This window comes from Odocoileus virginianus, chromosome 6 (assembly GCF_023699985.2).
Source record: "Odocoileus virginianus isolate 20LAN1187 ecotype Illinois chromosome 6, Ovbor_1.2, whole genome shotgun sequence".
In the NCBI taxonomy this organism is placed as follows: Eukaryota; Metazoa; Chordata; class Mammalia; order Artiodactyla; family Cervidae; genus Odocoileus; species Odocoileus virginianus.
In genome coordinates, this window is record NC_069679.1 from 64116136 (window position 1) to 64122306 (window position 6171).

Consider the following 6171-nt stretch of genomic DNA (forward strand, 5'->3'; position numbering starts at 1 on the left):
CATGAAAGCCTTTGACTGTAGGGTTCACAGCAAAGTGTGAGAGGTTTTTAAAGAGTAGGAATACCAGATCGTTTTGACCTGGCCCCTGAGAAACCTGTATGCAGGTCAAGAAGCAATAGTTAGAACCTTACATGGAACAACAGACTGGTTCAAAATTAGGAAAGGAGTATGACAAGGCTGAATATTGTCACTCTGTTTATTTAACTTATATGCCGAGTACATCATGCAATATAATGGGCTGGATGAGTTACAAGCTGGAATCAAGATTGCTGGGAGAAATATCAACAACCTCAGATATGCAGATGATACCACTCTAATGGCAGAAAGGGGTACTGAAGAGCTTTTTGATGAGGGTAAAAGAGGAGAGTGAAAAAGCTGGCTTAAAACTCAACATAAAACAAAGATCATGGCATCTGGTCCCATCACTTCATGGCAAGTAGAGGGGAAAGAGTGGAAGTAGTGACAGATTTTTTTCTTCTTGGGCTCCAAAATCACAGGCTGGTGACTGCAGCCATGAAATTAAAAGACCCTTGCTTCTTGGAAAGAAGGCTATGACAAACATAGATAGTGTATTAAAAAGCAAAGGAAAAGAAAAAAAGCAAAGACATCACTTTGTCAACAAAGGTCCATATAGTCAAAGCTTTGGTCTTTCTAGTATTTATGTAAGGATGTAAGAGTTGTATCATAAAGAAGTTGTACCTTAAGAGAATTGATGCTTTTGAACTGTGATGCTGGAGAAGACTCTTGAGAGTCCTTTGGACAGCAAGGAGATCAAACCAGTGAATCCTAAAGAAAATCAACCCTAAATATTCATTGGAAGGACTGATGCAGAAACTCCAGTACTTTGGCCACCTGATGCCAAGAGCCAATTCACTGGAAAAGTCTCCGATTCTGGGAAAGATGGAAGGTAAAGTAGAAGAGGGAGGCAGAGGATGAGATGCTTGGATAGCATCACTGATGCAATGGACATGAACTTAGGTAAACTCTGGGAGATGGTGAGGGACAGGGAGGCCTGGTTGTGCTGCAGTCTCAAAGAGTAAGACATAACAGAAGAACATTCTGTTTCTTCATTTTTGAGTTCCTTTTTGTTTTATGAGAGAGAGTAATTGGTACATCTGAAAACAAAATACCATAAAAAGGCAAAATAAAATATTTTTAACATTAAATCTCTTTCTATGGCTATATTATTATCGGCATTGGGATATAAAGTACATCTGACTCATTTAAAGGCCCTTAGCATGTACATTTCATTCATTTTTTCATTTGTTTATTTAAAAAAACTTATGTTTCAAGCCCTTGCTCTATCCACAGCCTTGTGCTGGTTTATGTAAGGAAAAAAGACAGAGACCGTATCCTCTGGTCTGAGTAGTCAAGAGAGGATCAGTGATAGAACACTGCTAGTGATACAACACTGAATGAGTTAGCCCTTTAAAGAGATAAATCCAAGTGCCCTTTGAGGACAGATCAATAGATCACTACAGCCCTCACTTCCAGGGGAATCAGGCTTCCCTCATAGCTTAGTTGGTAAAGAATCCACCTGCAATGCGAGAGACCTGGGTTTGATCCCTGGGTTGGGAAGATCCCCTGGAGAAGGGAAAGCCTACCCACTCTGGTTTTCTGGCCTGGAGAATTCCATGGACTGTATAGTCCATGGGGTGGCAAAGAGTCGGACACAACTGAGTGACTCTCACTGTCACTTGTTACTTTTCCAGGGGAATCAGGAGCGTTCAGATTTTGAAGTTGGTGTTGTGGGGACTGGGTGGCACTAAACAGGAGCCTCCAGTCAGAGAAAGACAGTGTGTAGAGGCACAGAGATGAAAAGGTATGTCCTGTGACCAAGGACGGCAAGAGCCCTGGGTGTACAGGGGGAGGGCGTGCGAGGCGGAGAGGAAGAAGAGCGGGCTGCCAAGGGGAGCCGAGCCCTGCATGCCCTTGCAGGGAGCCAGCTGGAGGAAGCTGTTTTTTGACTGCTGATTATGTATACAGTATTATCCTTTAAAAAGTCCTGTAGGAGTTTCACCAACTAGAACAACTGGTGAATTTACCTTCCTGTGGCCATGGGTTTATCCTCAAATTTCAAAAATCCTCCTTTTTGCATTTAGCTAAAGGTTCCCCAGATTTAATATCAAGAACAGAGAAACAGCAGCTCCAGCCTGTTGATCATGCAGGGCATCTTCTGTACAACACACAGCCTGGCTTCACTGTCATCCCTTATGTTCCAGGTCAACTCCTGTTACTCATGTTAAAATTGCAGCATTTTTCTCAAAGATCCTGGGGGGAAAAGTGGGGAGAAAAGAAAAAAATCTTGAACTATGAACTAACCCCTGTGGAACTTTTTATTTGCTTAGGGAATTTGGTTATAATGCACTCTGTCATAACAAATTTTTATCTAGAACATGTTGACATGGTTTTATTTTTGTGGGTTTTTTTTTATATTTAAAAAAGTAAATCCTGGGAATTTTGAGACTTTTATTACTGTCTTTACTAAGGCACTGGGCTTTTTTTTTTTTTTTTTCCTCCTGCCTCCTTTTTGACCTGTGAGGCTTTATTGTCCTTTATTTATTAATTCCTTCAATTTTTTATTCATTTTTTTCATTCACTCTGTGCTAGGTACCATGTTTGGTGCGGGGAATTCAGTATAGAAAAGATACAGCTAGTTCTGACTTGACAGTCTTGGGGAAGAAGCTCAGACAGTCTTGGGGAAGAATTCAGATAACTGATTGCAGTGATGGGGAATGCTGCAAAAGAGAGGTCATCTGCTTCCAGCATGACTCGAGTGGTTGTTGGCAGGACTGAGTTCCTGGCATGCTGTTGGCCCAAGGCTTTCCTCGGTCCTTTTCCACGAAAGTCCCTCCAAAAAGAGCTTACAACATGCCAGCTGACTTTATCATCGTGAACAAGTGAGACAGGATGTGCAAGCAAGAGTAAAGTTGGGTCCCTACTTTATATTGTATGTAAAATTTGACTCAAGTAAACCATAAGCCTAAATATAAGGGCTAAAACTAGAGAACTCTTAAAATGTAGGAGTAATTTTCCTGATCTTGGGCTAGGTAATGGTTTCTTAAATGTAAATAATATGAAAAGCATAAGCAGCCAGAGAAAAATTGATCAATTGGATGTCATCAAAATTAATAACTTTTGTGCTTCAAAGAAAAAATTAGGGGGAGTTACCTGTTGGTCTGGTGGCCAAGACTCGGCACTCTCCGTGCAAAGGACCTGGGTTCAATCCCTGGTTGGGAAACTAGATCCCACACACTCCTACTAAGACCCAGCGAAGCCAAATAAAAATAATAGAAAGAAAGAAAATTAGGGTAATGATTGTACCACAATTTGTGAATATACTAAGAAAATGGAATTGTACACTTTAATGATGAATTCATGGCATATGAATTATATTTTAATAAAGCTGTTAGCAATTGATATATAATTCAGTATATACATTGTTTGTTTTTATCAATAAAGCTGTCATAGAGAAAAATGTGAAAACACAGTCCACAGAATGGGAGGAGATATTTGTAACTCCTATATATGATAAGGGTCTAGTATTAAGAATACATAATAAACTCTTACAATTTGACAATAAGAAGTAATCCAATTTAAAACTTGGCAAACAAACAAACAAAAAAAAACTTGGCAAAAGGTTTGAATAGACATTACTCCAGAGAAGATGTACAAATGACTACTAAGCACATGAGAAAGCATTCAACATTTTTAGTTGTTAAATCAAACCCACAGTGAAATCTCACTTCACACCCACTAGGATAGCTATGAGCAAAAAGCTAAAGAAGAGCAAGTGTTGATAAGGATGTGGAGGAATCAGAACCTTCACAACATTCCTGATGGGAATGTAAAACGTTGCAACCATTTAAGAAAACTGTCAGTTCCTCAAAAAGTTAAGCATATACCACACAACCTAGCATTCCACTCTTAGGTATATACCCAAGAGAATCGAAAACATATGTTTACATCAAAACTGGTCCACAAATATTCAAAGACAAAGACATCATTGATAATAGACAAAGAAGTGGAACAAACCAAATGATCAGCAACTGATGAATGAATAAACGAAAATATGGTATATCCATGCAATGAAATATCATATCATCATAAAAAGGAGTGGTGTACTAATTCTTGCTACAAGGTGAATGAAACTTGAAAAGTGAAAGAAGTGAAAGAAGCCAGAAGTGAAAGAAGCCAGATAGAAAAGGCAACATATTCTGTGATTACAATTGTATGAAACGTCCAGAATAGGGAAATCCATAAAGACAAGGTAGATTAGTGGTTGCCAGACGCTAAGGAGAGGAGGAAATGGGGATTGACTGCTAGCAGGATTTCTTTTTGGGGTGCTGTAAATGCCTTGGAATTAGTGCTAATTTTACACAACTTTGTCAATAGACTATCCCTGATAAAAGAGTGAATTTTATGGTATGTGAATTATCCTAATTAAAACAAGGAAAGTCTGAGAAATTGCCATGTGATGACTAAATCTAATCTAGTATCCTGGATAGGATATGCAGAAACAGGAAATCCTAATGAAGTATGGATTATAGTTCATTACAATGTAGCAGTATTGGTTCCTTAATGTATCATGGACTTTCCTGTTGGCTTAGTGGTAAAGAATCTGCCTGCCAATGCAGGAGATGTGGGTTCCATCCCTGGGTCAGGAAGATCACCTGGAGGAGGAAATGGCAATCCAATCCAGTATTCTTGCCTGGGAAATCCCATGGACAGAGGAGTTTGGTGCACTGCAGTCCATGGGGTTGCAAAATAGTTGGACACAACTTAGCGACCAAGCAACAGTAATAATGAATGTACCATACTACTATAAAATGTTAATAATCAGAAACTGGATGTAGGGATACAGGAATTTTCAATATATCTTTGCAACTTTCTTTAGAACTGTTCTAAACTTTAAAAACTTTTAAAAAAATATTCAGCAGATATTTATGTCAAACCTGACGTGTGGGCATAGAGCTGGACCACATATGGTCTTTATTCAGGTTGCTTTCTGGACAAAAGTGGAAGGATAAGATAAGCACATGTACAGAAAGGAGTCTAGAAGTCAGAAATCAAGAAACTCAATGCAATAGGTCTTAAAGGAGAGAGCCTCTCAAGTCAGGAGATTGGGAGATGAGCATAGAGCATTGGTCTTGCAGCACATTTTCCAAACCCCTGGAAGATGTGATGGGTCTGGAGAGGCAGAGATGGGGTGGGAGTATCAGGGGATATTTCCTGGGTTTCTAATAGGGTTCAGACCCAAAAACCAAGTGGCAATGGGGCTTGTGCAGTTAAGCTGGGCTGTGGGCTTGGTTAGGGAAGCAGGGAAGACTTCATGAAGCAAAGATCATGTTATTTCTTAACCTTTTCCAAGGGCTGCAAAATGTTTTCTATTCAGTCTTTGTTCTCAGGCTGACCCCTGCAGGCTCCTGTAACATTTGAACTGTCACCCTCTTCTAGGAATCAGCCCGGTCAACCATGTCAGCATTTCTATTCTTACCTCTGCTTGAGCTTCAGTTCCATCATAGATACAAATCACCCTACTTAGAACTTGGCATATGGCATTCTGGTCTCTAGCTAATTTTTTTTTTTTTTTCTGCACTACAAGGCTTAGAGGATCTCAGTTTCCTGACCAGGGATTGAACCTGGGCCCAGAATCCTAATCACTAGGCCACCAGAGTGTGCATGCTAGGTTGCTCAGTCAAGTCCGACTCTTTGCAACCCCATGGATTGTAGCCCGCCAGGCTCCTATGTCCATAGATTGTCCCGGTAAGCATACTGGAGTGGGTTGCCATGCCCTCCTCCAGCGAATCTTCCTGACCCAAAGATCAAACCCGTGTCTCTTATATCTCCTGCATTGGCAGGCGGGTTCTTTATCACTAACGCCACCAGAGAACTCTAGCTAATTTTTTTTACCAAGAAAGAAAAATAAATGTGCCTCCTCCAGGACCATTGCCCTTCAGCTCTCCTCCCTCTGAGCAAGTTTCAGGTTGCAAAAAGCAAGCGGTTTCAGGGCACCAAGAGCACAGCGTGAACTATGGCCTTGTTTTTGCAGTATGTCTCCAGAGCAGTCAGTGTCTGGCAACGGGTTTGCTGTTCTCTGCCTAGAGTTTCTGTCTGTGGGCAGAGCCTGAGGCAGTCTAGGTGGGTGAGTCATGCCAAGTGGCTTGATGT